The sequence below is a fragment of the Mobula birostris genome, chromosome 3, assembly GCF_030028105.1.
Source record: "Mobula birostris isolate sMobBir1 chromosome 3, sMobBir1.hap1, whole genome shotgun sequence".
Lineage (NCBI taxonomy): Eukaryota > Metazoa > Chordata > Chondrichthyes > Myliobatiformes > Myliobatidae > Mobula > Mobula birostris.
In genome coordinates this window covers 157138732-157152972 of record NC_092372.1, presented here as the reverse complement: position 1 = coordinate 157152972, position 14241 = coordinate 157138732, and the positions used below count along the sequence as shown (strand labels likewise).

The 14241-nt window shown below is 40.1% G+C and overlaps 1 protein-coding gene and 1 long non-coding RNA gene across 6 annotated transcripts in view; one reads left to right on the top strand and one right to left on the bottom strand.

Annotated features, from left to right (window-relative positions):
• Nucleotides 1-14241, bottom strand: part of ikzf1 (IKAROS family zinc finger 1 (Ikaros)) — an 82076-nt gene that overhangs the window by 31885 nt on the left and 35950 nt on the right. The window lies entirely within an intron of this gene.
• On the top strand, nucleotides 3217-6486 carry LOC140195363 (uncharacterized). Its single transcript, XR_011885437.1, has 3 exons — nucleotides 3217-3290; nucleotides 4501-4555; nucleotides 6158-6486. It is a non-coding gene; the product is annotated as an uncharacterized lncRNA (long non-coding RNA).

Below are 14241 nucleotides of genomic sequence, written 5' to 3'. Positions count from 1 at the left end.
CACGCGGCAACCGCACTGCCTCTCCGAGACCCCAGCACACACCATAAAAATGCCAGGTTGTACAGGTGGTTCAGCTCAAGCCCGACAAGGAAGCCACAGGCCACTATTTGTAACAACTGTTTTCTAGAAAAGGTGTGAATAGCAAAGTATTTAGTTGCTTGCTTTGTTTCATTGGCCACCAGCAAGTAATTGCTGAACCGGAAGGTATGGTGCCAAGCAAAATGGCTAATTTGTTTTGGAAGATGCTGAATTTCTTGAGAGTTGGAGCAGAACTTGTGATTTATCCCTTGTACGTGCTCAAAGTCACATACCCAGTTTCTGACCTGTTCCTCTATGTATGGTATGTACAGTGTGTGGCTGGGGAGTTGAGTGATGCCCAGGATATTGGTGGTGGAAGACCATGGAATAACAGGTGATCATATTTCCTCTTGTCATTGCTTGGCGCTTTCATACACAAATGTTAACTTGCTGTTTATCAGCCCATGGTCTAGGTCATAATGCAGAACTAGTACAGCAAGCAGTTTGCTATCTGTTTGCTCTGACATAACGACATATTTCAATGCTTCTGAGGTTCTTACAATTAAGGATTCAAGGTCAAAAATAAGTCATTTTGCAAGCTGCAGAAGGGATAAATTACTTTGATATCAGTGTCTTTTCAGAGTTTGAGAGCAACCCATCAGAAACATTGTAAATTATTTTGAAAGGTTAAGTTGCAGTCAATGACTTCTACAAACTTACACCACCAACTCAAAACACACAGCCATGCATCTCACATACTGTACAAATCCACCCACTCACACTCACCCACATTTTCACACCCACCCCCACATGAGCACACACATGTGCACACACCCACTCTCACATATATAAGGTGCATGAGAATACGATTTACAAATGAAAGTCACTGCTGTCTGCATTCCAAAATTGGCTTTTATGGCACATACCATGGGGGTTTTCATACAATGCACAATGCACAGCCAAATGCAAGAGGATATTTTAAAGTTTGCCACTTGTTAGCATAGAGTTTTGAGTAATAAGTAACAAGAAATAAAATCTAAATCAGCGCTTCCAACTTATGACCATGCAATTTCTCTTCATTAATTTTGAGTAAAATTCATGCAATGATTCCCCATGATCCATTCTCCCATTGTGAGGAGAACTGTTAAGAAGAACTGTTTTTTTAATTATAATATCTGTGACATGCTAATGAAAAAAAATGATCCTTGAAATTATCATAACTAAAAGCTTTGTGAGATTTGCAATTAGTTCAACACATCTGTCAAGTATTAGTGAATTAGCAATTTTTTCCCTCATATTCACAGAGTATCAATTATAAACACTGTCCCACGCTGTATCTAGATATTTGCCCCTCTTTTTCCCTGAACGGAAATAGTAATTGGTTTACTTTGGAACATCAATTCAGTGAAAGGTATAAGATAAGAAAGTCCTCCCAACCTGCATTTTTATAGATAGTTGTAAAAATTATGGGATAGTTTTTATATGACCTAATGTTTTAAAGTCACTTTCCTAGTAAAGCCATTCCTTGTCAGCAGCAAACATGCAAAAGGAAGAAAAGTTGCAAGCAGCCACTCTTGAAGAGTATGCCAAATTTGTCAAAATACAAACAAACATTACTATAAATAAAGATAGAAAATAAAAATAAACATGAAAGCTGCCAGGCTGAATAGCAGAAAAACTTCTGCTCCCTATTTACAGCATCATTTGTTTAAAAAATACCAGGTCTTTGGGGAAGTTAAGGGAGCTAAACTAAATTATGTTTGAAGCTTTTTCCACAAAGCCTGTATTTGTGAGCCACAACAGCCACATTTACATGAATGCATGAAGTTATTTTAAAATCAATCATTCATTTAAAAAATGACTTCCTCTGGCATTGTTTTAATTCATTTTCAGGATGTGGGTTTTGCTGACAAGGCTGGTATTTATTATCCACCCACAAGTGGTATGATCAACTAGGTGGCTTGCTATGACACATCTAAGGGCAAATGAGAGTCAACCTAGGTGAGCAATGGTCATTTATATGTCACCGCTAGTAAAGATACTAAACATCCTTCATGCTTCCTGAATCAGTTGGAGCATTACAATAATCTAACAATATTCCAGGAATACCTACAATAGCAAAACGTATTAAGTCTTGCCAAAGCAACATCCTTCTCAGTCAATGGCAACTTGGAACATATCAACTGGCCAGGTTGGTGGCAGCAGTTTGTGACATCTCTTTCAGCCAGAGGTCTTAAAATGATCTTGGACTACCTCGTCATTCAGAAGCATGGAGGACACTTAGCCACCGCTCTGTATACGATCAATTAGATTAGTAGAAACCTGGAATTCATTACCTATTGTGTAAAAATGTTGATCCACTGGAAGAATCATACACAGACAATACTCGAAATTTTTGCAAGTGGTTAATATGAGGGGACATAATTTTAAAGCAATTGAAGAAATGTATAGGGATGTCAGAGGTAAGCTTTTTTTACACAGAGGAACACTCTGTGGTGATAGAGGTAGATACTTCAGGGACATTTCAGAAACTCTTAGTTAGGCACATGGATAATAGAAAAATGAAAGGCTATGGAGGAGGGAAAGATTAGACTGATCTTAGACTAGGTTAAAAGGTTGGCACAACATTGTGGGCCGAAGGGCCTGTAATGTGCTGTAATGTTTTATGGCTCTACTGTGAAAGACACAAATTAATTCTAAAATAGCTTTCAGGGATTACAGTTAAAATGAAAGCTCCATGTATCCACATGACAAAAATAATTCAAAGAGTCTCTGTACTCTGGTGCTTGAAGAAGTTTAACTTGTCAAGTTATAGGAAATATCAGAAGGTACGGCTAGCAAAAGAGGTCAGTTGCGACCAAATGCTAGCATCTGAGTATGAAAAATATTAATGTATTGCCTACATGGATATTTCAACATAATGGAAAATTGCAACATTCTGCAGCAAACATCGCCTGCGCATGTTTAACTATGCATATGCCATTTGGAAGAAACCCAGCTGATTTGCTCTCCAGAAGCTAGTGAGGTGAACTAATGATTGAATCGTATATGCTGTATAAAGAGGCTTTGGGTACAAATTTCTGATCAGCAAGGGCCACTTAGAAAATTCAGCATGCTACATCACTAATTGTGCAATTTGACACATGTTTATCTGGTTTAAGCAACACACATAAAAGTTGCTGGTGAACGCAGCAGGCCAGGCAGCATCTCTAGGAAGAGGTGCAGTCGACGTTTCAGGCCAAGACCCTTCGTCAGGACTAACTGAAGGAAAAGTGAGTAAGGGATTTGAAAGTTGGAGGGAGAGGTGGAGATCCAAAATGATAGGAGAAGACAGGAGGGGGAGGGATGGAGCCAAGAGCTGGACAGGTGATTGGCAAAAGGGATAAGAGAGGATCATGGGACAGGAGGTCCGGGAAGAAAGACAAGGGGGGGAGACCCAGAGGATGGGCAAGGGGTATAGTCAGAGGGACAGAGGGAGAAAAAGGAGAGTGAGAGAAGGAATGTGTGTATAAAAATAAGTAACAGATGGGGTACGAGGGGGAGGTGGGGCATTAGCGGAAGTTAGAGAAGTCGATGTTCGTGCCATCAGGTTGGAGGCTACCCAGACGGAATATAAGGTGTTGTTCCTCCAACCTGAGTGTGGCTTCATCTTTACAGTAAAGGAGGCCGTGGATAGACATGTCAGAATGGGAATGGGATGTGGAATTAAAATGTGTGGCCACTGGGAGATCCTGCTTTCTCTGGCGGACAGAGCTGAGGTGTTCAGCAAAGCGGTCTCCCAGTCTGCATTGGGTCTCGCCAATATATAAAAGGCCACATCGGGAGCACCGGACGCAGTATATCACCCCAGCCGACTCACAGGTGAAGTGTTGCCTCACCTAGAAGGACCATTTGGGGCCCTGAATGGTGGTAAGGGAGGAAGCATAAGGGCATGTGTAGCACTTGTTCCGCTTAAACGGATAAGTGCCAGGAGGGAGATCAGTGGGGAGGGATGGGGGGGGACGAATGGACAAGGGAGTTGCGTAGGAAGCGATCCCTGCGGAATGCAAAGAGAGGGGAGGAGGGAATGATGTGCTTAGTGGTGGGATATTAATTTGGAAATTTGGATATTAATTTGGAAGTCGCTCCCTACGCAACTCCCTTGTCCATTCGTCCCCCCTATCCCTCCCCACTGATCTCCCTCCTGGCACTTATCCGTGACATAGTGCTTATATGAAACCCTCACACTATTTATGGATAAGAGCATGTAATTGTGTTTTAAACACATACAGAGGTGAAATAGTGGGAGATGTGCTCTATTATTTCTTGTAATAACACTTGCTCTGAAATATCTTGGGGCAGTTTTTCTTGGTATGTTGAGTGGCTGATGGTTGGGGGTAGTTTGTGCCTCTAAAAGCTGTTGGGATATGCTGTCCAATACTGGTTGTCACTTTGGAGAGGTCAGGCATCCCAACTATGAAGGACTTTAATCTTACCTTACAGAAAGAAGGCTGGGAACATCTGGAAAGAATGAAGTCATCATTTCATCCAGAAAAGGGTAGGATTTTAATGCTGACATAAGTTCTCAATATTACTTTAAGACACGCTGCTACTGTTGAAATTGACTTTGTATGTGAATGGCTTTAACCAAGTAAAATGCACTAATGTTACCAGACCACCTCCCTATGCCTGGGCATCATCTAGACATCATTACATTTGTTTAGTTTGCAATACCTGTACAGGTTAGAGTTAGTTTTCAATTCATTTTCACTGATGTGTTAGGATTTTCACTGCTACACTTAACTTGAGAGCTCAAATGTAACTTATAAAAATAAGATTTACATTCCTTAAGTAAAATTTCACTTTGAAGCGCAGAATCAAATATCGCTGTGATGATTGTACGCTCTATATCAATTGTTTGGCGACAATAAAGTAAAGTAAAATAAAGGTCATTATCTAAGCAGAATCTATGAACTGTGGCCACAGTTTTAAAATTGTTGTGAACTTTAACATTTGTATCCTATCTCCTTTGTCTTCATAATAAGGAAATTTGTATCAGAAATTCATAATGTTTTGAGAAACATTTGGTGATACACTAAAAATCATTTTTCAGCTGCTGAAATTTTCCATGGCAATAATTGTAACTCCCTCTGAACACATCAAACTTGTGCTAAGATATTTCACAATTTCCTTATTTCACACAAAAGCAACTTCATTACCCTACTTTTAGGGAACAACATTGGACTGGATCATGTAAGCTGTTACAGATATGTAATTAACCCATACTTCCTCCACTAAATGCAGTCAGTATATCAAACTGCCTCCTTATCAAACTCCACTGACTAATCACCTCCCATGTGGGTCCACATTCAAGTTTGTTAAGCACCAGTTAAATCAAGACCATTCTATTGAAGGCCAGGCTTGCTGCAGACACACTGGTGCATAGTGTCTATGGCAGGTATTGGCAAGAATTCCACAAATAATTATATGCTCTGCGAAGCATTCCATAATGGTGCCACATGGGAGAAAGTAAGCTCCACAGTTTTTCAATAGTATAGAGGAGGACACAGTCAAAAGGCAGGGGGTGGAAACTAACGATTTTCGAAAGGGAGCAGGATTTTCTCCAGCTACACAAAGAATGTAGTGTGAGGAGATGATGGTGATTTTCAATGCCCAGAGCCAACCTTCAAGGATCTGGATGCAATGTCACTAAAGGCTTAATAATTTAGTCCAGGTCAGAGAATGTACGTTCAAATGCAATACAGTGTTTCCTGGTAACTGGGCTGTCAGTTAATTAGAGCAGCCACTTATTTGGGGCAACCCTTAAAGAACAAAATCTAATTGAGAAAATAGCCAGGGTTCCCTTCATTTATTTGGGACCACGATCCTGCTCCAAGGTGACAACCAGTGTTGGACACCGTGTCTCAACAGCTCTTAGAGGCATGTACTGCTGCTAAATTGGGACAGGAGACTGTTGCCAAACAGCTTCGAGAGATGCATGCACTTGTGTAACTGTTAGACATTATACCATGCTTAGAGCTAACAGTTTTTAAATAGTGTCAGTTGCATCTATTTGTGCTCAAAAAGCAGCGATTTTTGTCACTGATAGTTGGTGAGAAATAAGCAGTACGACAATTCACAACTGTGTTGCTCAATGCAGCTTCAAGTATTCAGGCTTGGAGATGCAAGAAATGGCTGGGAGTGAAAACGAAATGACCTCACTACCTCACCCACAAAGAATTTGAAGGTATTGATGACCATCTGAACGTTACAATGAAAATGAAGATTTGGAGGATGCGATCATTGAAAGCATTGTATGAAGGCGTCCATTATCTGCACCAGGTGCCTGTGCTGACTTTGTTCATTTACAGTCACAGGAACACAACACAGCTGAATTCCTCTGTCAATAAATATTAGGAACTAATACACAGTTTTATAGTACTGTAGTAGTATTTGTAGTGTTCTAATTTGTTCAATACCATTACTGACTTGCCAGCAATCTCAATAAATTGTGCTTCTTTGCATCTTCACCCGTGTACCACACACCTGTGTCCTGCAGTTTCCCCACACTGTCAGCTATTCAAGAACAAAAACTAAATGACGTAAGCATATTATCAGATAGTCAGTGAACTGCCATTTTGTATTTGCAGGAGAAGTGGGAACAGAACTGAAGGGATTAGTAATAAATACCACAAATGATGCTGCCATAATGAGCCACTGGACAAAAGACATAGAAGACAGTGATATACTCAAACGTCATCCTCCTTCTCACTACTGGTTCTCATTCCAATTTATTTTCAACAATAGAAAGATTGTGTAAAGTTCTCCTCACTGACTTATGCTCCCCTTCCTCCTTTCAGACAGTCAAATACTGACTTCAGGCCAAGAAGGCCATGCAGGGAGAAAGATGAAGGCTTCCACCACCTGGTGTAACACTTACTAGTTTCACCATATAGTTTCACTCGTTTATTTACTAGCTAACATACAGAAGGAGAACAAAATTTGAATGTTAAATCATAATTACTTTTGCTGCAAAGACTTTAGGTGAGTACTTTGGTTGGACTGCCAAAGTAGTCCACAGATCCCTTGCTTAACGATCCATGGTATAAAAAAGTTTGGGAACCCCTGCTACAGAAGAAGGCTGATGGATATTGACTGGCAGGTGTTCCAACAAGCCTGAACTCAATGTATGGAGCAAGGAGAACAGGGCTTTGTGTAGAGTTTGCAGTCCATATTTTTTTCTGCGGATCTCATGGACTGTACACATGAGCACCCCCCCCCCCCAGGCAAACTCATTTCCATTTTCACACAAACAGACGGCAACCAGTGTTGGGGTGCTGCCAGGAAGTTCATACATCTGTCGCACAAGCTGTATGCTCTGCCATCCTAGTTTATATCAGTGCTGCTGTGGCATTCAAAGGGTGTTGGATGGTACTAATTCTGCCCTTCACAACATTATGAGGATTTCTGGATGCTTTTGCGGGGAAAGACATTTGTTGTGTGCTGGAATCTTGCTGTTGCCTGTCAGCCAGCTAATTAACTGTCAGACTACATGTTGCTCATGCTGGCCCAGAGATACCTGAGGTTATCCTCCAAAGTCATTGCAGTCTCTTCAAATGATTATCAGCAGTCATGGACCAGCCATACTGCAGCCCTTGGGGTGGTCCTGAAGGGGGCACCCGGATAGGAGCTGAACAAACTTTTAGTATGCTGGAGATACGTACTGAAGGAGTGCACAGAAGCATTTAGTTCACTTTTCTGTACAATCTGACATCATTGATTGATAAGTTCTGTTTGAAAAACTTCCTTCTGATTGGTTTTTATTTTGCCCTGGCAACCAGGTGAAGACTGGGATGAGCAATATCGTAGGCTGTGGAGCTATTGATGAAGGGGAATGGTACATCTGCCGTAACTCATCTGTGCAGAAATAGGCTACCAAGGTTGCACTATCCCTTCCTCATGTGCTTTTGGAGCCACTTGCTATATGGTTGGATATTAGAAGTAGAAACAACAGTGAGTGAATTGTGCAACAATATACAGCTTATGGTCTATTTACTGAGTGCAACATGGTTCCTACAGAACAGTTCAAAGAAGCACTGGTGTCCTTTTTGCTCAGTAACAACCTCTTAGTTTTGCGTGATGGCTCAAGTACAGTTAACTCTGTTGGATCACTGAATATTTACCTTTGTTTCATCATTTACTGGCAGGATATTGAGGGGATGGAATCCTCCGTTACACTACTGAGATGAAGTGTAATTCCCGCAAAACACCATACATGCAAGTCAATAGCTCCCTGCACTACCAAGAAGCTAGTTTCACATGCTGCCTGCTGGTAGAACCATATTCAGCCTTTATTGTTAAGTTGAAGTTCTAGTTTCAACAAGTGGTTTAGTTCAATTAAGTTTTTTTTAAACTGAAGCAGAGATACTTACACACTCTACCTCACCTGGGTTCATGGAAGAGAACTGTTTCTTAAATCACAGTTGGTATGGGGCCTTGCCAAATGCTTTTACTCTTCCCATTCCTTCTTCCCCTTCTAGCAACTTCATGCCCCTTGCTCATTTTCCAAATCATGTTCCATTTCAAAGGAAATGTTTTTGAATACAATGTATCTGGAATCAGTTTTTATGTATAAAAGCTGAATGCCAAGGTCCTTAGTATATTCCTTGTGGACTGTAGCAACATTAATAAAGTGCATGGAAGTGCCAAGCTCTAGTGGCACCATAGCAATGCCCTGTAAAAAAATCAATTGGCGATAAGACTGCTTGACTTTGATGATGATCCCCTTAAACAGTGCTGATGGTACGTGGGAGCGGACAGGAATAGTTTCCTGTTGCTGCTCTGTTCAGGTCTATGACTAACTGATCAGCGCACAGTCACAGATATCATAATCCACCAGTTTTCCATCCTTCAGTGCAGATCTTTGCATTGTCCTAGATAAACAACGTCCATTATCAAAGATCCTCACCACCCAGGCCATGTTCTTTTCTGGTTGCTGCCATCATGCAGAAGGTGCAAGTGCCTCAAGACTCGCACCACCAGGTTCAAGAACAATTACTATTCTTTACCATCAGGATCTTGAACAGGAGGCGATAATGACACTCATTCCACTGGTGTTCTGGACATTCTGGTGGTCCCACTTCCAATGGTCTCACTCTGTATTTTGTTATTTCATGCTTGTTATTTACTTATATTTGCATTTGCACAATTTGTTGTCGTCTAAGCTCTTGCTCTTTGATCCTGTTTACAGTTACTGTTCTATAGATTTGCTGAGTATGCTGGCAGAAAAAAAGAATCTCGGGGTTTGTATGTAGAGACACGTATGTACTCAATAATAAATTTTACTTTGAACTTTGTTAGTCCTCTCAACAATATTGGGACTAGCACAAAGATACCAACAACTGTTTGTAGGGATTATTTGCTGCTCTGACCATGTTGATATGAGTCCAAACAAAGGCAACTACAGTGGATGAATTTTGCAGCCACAACTTCTCAGTGTGTTTTTAAACTAAAATAATCGAAGTATTAAATCTGTCCTAATTGGAACTGTACTCTGGAATTTGTCTTCAATAAAGTTGTCAGAATTCATAGTCATTTTACATATTAAGCAATTTGTATTACATCCTGCGAAACTTCCAAAGTTTAAGAAATCGACTTACATCCTGTGGAATGCTCAAAAATTTCACAATTGTGTTGGAAATAATATATTACTGACAGTGTGAATGAACAGTTGCTTCTTTGCATTCTTTTTTAAAGACAGGTCCAGAATTCAAAGTTTTGGGAAAAATATTCATTCGGATTGCTGTTGTAGCCAGTGTAAAAAGTAGAAGTATATTTTACACAAAGTTAATCAAAGGAAATGAAGAAAAAGAAATAAAAGTAGCAAACAATGCAAGGACAAGTCTTCAAAATAAATCATAAGAGTAATGTTGAACTAAGTTAGAACTAATGTAGCTTAGTTCACATCAAGAATGACAAATATCTGGAAATATCTTTTTGTTTGGATAGTTCATACAGTGACTTTGGGATCATTTAAAAAATGCTTACATAGTTTGAAGATGGCACTGTACAAATTTACTTCTGGGTGGGCCAAGATGTGCCAACAAGCAAAATCCATATTGTACACAATTGAACACCAGAGTAATTCAGCTGCGCAGTACCCAGTTCTTGGAACTAATCACAAATATTTAAATTTTAGTCAGAGTAAATCCATCATTTCCAGTTGAAAGACAGCTAAGCATAAATCTGGATCATTTCCAGACATGTTCCGAATAATGTTATGAGTCATATGCCACATGTTCCCAACACAGCAACATAAAAATGAAGTCCAAAACTCCACACTTCAACCAGTGTGGAAAACTATCAGAAGAATGAGGAAGTGTACTTTATCAATTTGTTGCTTTTAAAGAAACAGTCCTCTGAGATTGGGAGATCAGAGTATGCAGCATCATAAATGACTGCAGGCTGTTCAGACATTCTGATGCCTTCCTAAGTCAACAGAGTGTAGAAAGACTAACAGGGAACATGCTCCCTAGGGCTCAACTGCACAGATAATGGTTTTTGGTGTCTGTCAGTAGTGACACTAGAGACATTTTTGGACAGGGTTTGTCACGGTGGGAAGCAAGGATATATCCATCTCGGAGCACCATATTTTACCTGGACAGTTGTAGACAAGTGTCATTCCGAGTCTTCCCTAACCAGAAGTCCTGGATGAACCATGACATCCACAGTCTGCTGAGGGCACTCAAGTCTGGTGACCAAGAAGTCCACACATGATCTCCAGAAAGCCACCTCCTGGGTGAAGTGGCACTTCCAGAGTAAGCTTGAATAAATGAAGGGTGCTCAATAGCTGTGGGAGGAATTGGAAGCTAACACCTCTTAAGAAATGAAATCAAGTGAAACAGGTCACTTCCTGATGAGCTCAACCTCTCCTATGCTCACTTTGAACGTGGAAACACGGAGGAACCCATGTTCTTAAACCCCTGCTCTACTCTATTTACACTTACGACTGTGTGGCTAAACACAGCTCCAATACCATATTCAAGTTTGCTGATGACACCACTGTCGTAGTCTGCATTAAAGGTGGTGTTGAATCAACATATTGGAAGGAGATTAAAAATCTGGCTGAGTGGTGCCATAACAACAACCTCTCACTCAATGTCAGCAAAACCAAGGAGCTGATTACTTACTTCAGGAGGAGGAAACCAGAGCTCCATGGGCCAGTCCTCATCAGGGGATCAAAGGTGGAGAGGGTCAGCAACTTTAAATTCCTCAATGTTATCATTTCCGAGGACATGTCCTGGGCTAAGTACATAAGTGTAATTACAAAGGAAGCACAGTAGCAGCTCTATTTCCTTAGAAGTTTGTGAAGTTTCGGTATGACATCTAAAAATTTGACAAACTTCTATAGATGTGTATTGGAGAGTATATTGACCTAGTATGAAAACACCAATGCCCTTGAACAGAAAACCCTACAAACAGTGGTGGATACAGCCTAGTCCATCACCGATGGGTAAAGCACAGCTACATGGAGTGTTGTCGCATGAAAGCAGTATCCATCATCAGGGACCCCACTACTCAAGTCATGCTCTCTTTTCGATACTGCCATCAAGAAAGTAGTACAGGAGCCTCAGGACTCATACCACGGTCAGGAACAGTTATACCCCTCAACTGCCAGGCTCTTGAACTAGAGGGGATAACTTCACTTGCCCCATCACTGAACTGTTCCCACAATCTATGGATTCACTTTCAAGGACTCTTCATTTCATGTTCTCAAGATCTGTGCTTGTTTCTTATTTATTTACTTACTTACTTTCTCTCTTTCTTTCATTTTGTATTTGCACACTTGTTATCCCCTGCTGGTAAGGTCTTTCATTGATTCTAATATGGTTATTGGATTTATTGAATATACCTGCCAGAAAATGAATCACAGAGTTGTACATGGTGACATATATGTACCTTGATAATAAATATACTTTGAACTTAGAACTTGTGAACTTTGACCTATCTAATGCCAGAGGAAGAGCTCGGGAGTCTGAGACCACGAGGTAGAGCCTGCACAGCGAGACACAGAGGAATTGGAGGAGGATCCCGACACAGCATTCACATCTCATTTCTCAGCTGACTGGAGTACAGAAGAATTATCAGAATGCGTTTAATGGACTCGCTGAAAGAGAAATACTCCTTGTGTGGTATTTGTGAAATTATAGTTCCCAAATCCAATTAAATAACCCCTCCATATTCCAAATATTATCATGAACAAAATCCGCCAATAATTAGATACAGTCAAAGAGGTGTAGGGTGGGGAAGGCGAGCGAGCTGACAGATAAAAATCCTACACATCTTGATCTGCAGGTCTAACTGCACTGATTATTGCACATGAATGTAACGTAGCTCCAGTTACATAAATACACTTTCTCGTAATGAACTCCACTCTTCAGGTATAAACAGTGACATACAGACCACCTTAATATATTTTATGAAAAGGCAATTTTCTTTCTACATTGCTCAAATGTGTGGGGTGTCTCGCTACAGATACTGGCATATCAACAAACACCTCCAGCCAAATGTTTCAAGGCGCTTCCTCTGGTAAGCCTAGTGAGTCTTCCAGCTCCAGTAGTCAGAGGACCTGTATCCTACTTTACAACTTGCTGATCAAGTCACGCAAGGCCTTGTGAATGAACTTCAGAGTTCCTTCCCTCTTCCCTGCAGCTTCTTTTTGTCTTCACCATGGCAGCTAAAATGTTGCTGCTACTGTGTGTCAGTGATGTGGGTGTTGCTTTGAAAACTGAAGCTGACTGCTGTACGGCTGAGTGTCAAGATTAGTGTTGAGTTGGGTGGCACGGGTTCCATTTTAGGTCTTGTTTCGGGTCGTAATGAAGTTTCACATTGCACTTCGGGTAAATTTGTGATTTTTCATGCTTCAATTCTAAATGCAATCATATTTTGCAGAATCCAAAATTGTGCAATCCAATTTTTAAGCTAATATACATTATCACAAGCATTTATGCAGAGCTATATTTGAAGTAATTCCATGTGAAAAGCGACACAAAAAAGCTCAGCATGTTTATACTAAGATGTTCTGCTTGCTTTTTCAGTGAAATTACGTTTTTATAAAAAACTGTTTTGAGAACTGACTAGACAGGTGAAAATCATATTATTTCCAGATCGGTGACTTCTCTCAAAATCTGAATTTGATGCTGAAATAATTTAAAACTGCTGTTATTTAACATAAATACACAACGCATGCATTATTGTGAATTTAATTTATAACCAACAAAAAGTAAAAGTTGTCAATTACAAACAACTTTTTTTGGAAACCATTTAAGCTTAGAGATAGAATATTATATTTTATTTTCAAGGTAGTGTATAATCATCTCTTTTACCTCCGAATACACTACTGTGTTATTACAGAAGTTAAATGCATCTGATGTTGACTCTACAATATAGGCCAGATACAGCCCACCCAAATAGATCCATAAAAATACTGCGAAATTGTAGAATCAAACCTTGTGATAATACATTGTTCATCCCTGCATCAGACCGAATAAATACTGAAGACTATAACATTTTCCTGTTGTTAACATATCAGAGTTTAAAGCTAAAAAAACTGAGGTTAGCAACCTGCTGCCACGAGCTCTTTATTGTGCACTTAAAGATTCCACTCCCTGTTCATTGCATGCCTGAGCTCTGTTGCAGTCACCGTTAGATTCTGCAAGATAATTCAGCTCTCCAGAGAGATGAGGTTGATTTGAACAGAAGATATGTTTTTCTCTGATAAAAGCAACTTCCTCTTGCTGCAGATTAGATCAGTAAGCACAGTATGTGAGCAGAAGCCACACAGCAAAGAGCTTCTTCTCTCAGGCAGACTGAGTTTATCAGTTTTTGTGGCCTTAATCATTCTGTCATAAATAACACAAGCTTGTACCTTTTCTGCTCACCACTGACATTTAACAGCTGACACCTGCACTGCCATTGGTAACGCTTCAGTAACCAATGTATACTCATTAAAACAACATTAATTCTGTAAATAGTACTGCTCAGAAAAAAAACATTGTCAGACTTGGCATGTCACATAACAGCAATCAAAAAAATTAGATTTCTGCATGGTATTCATATTGAGATAATACTGATCTCATTTAAGTGTTCAGAATCTTATCCAACGTAGTACAGAACTACAGCCTGCTTGCAGAAATACAAAAATGATTAAGATAGCAGCGTTGTGGCTTATTTCAAGAGCTCTTT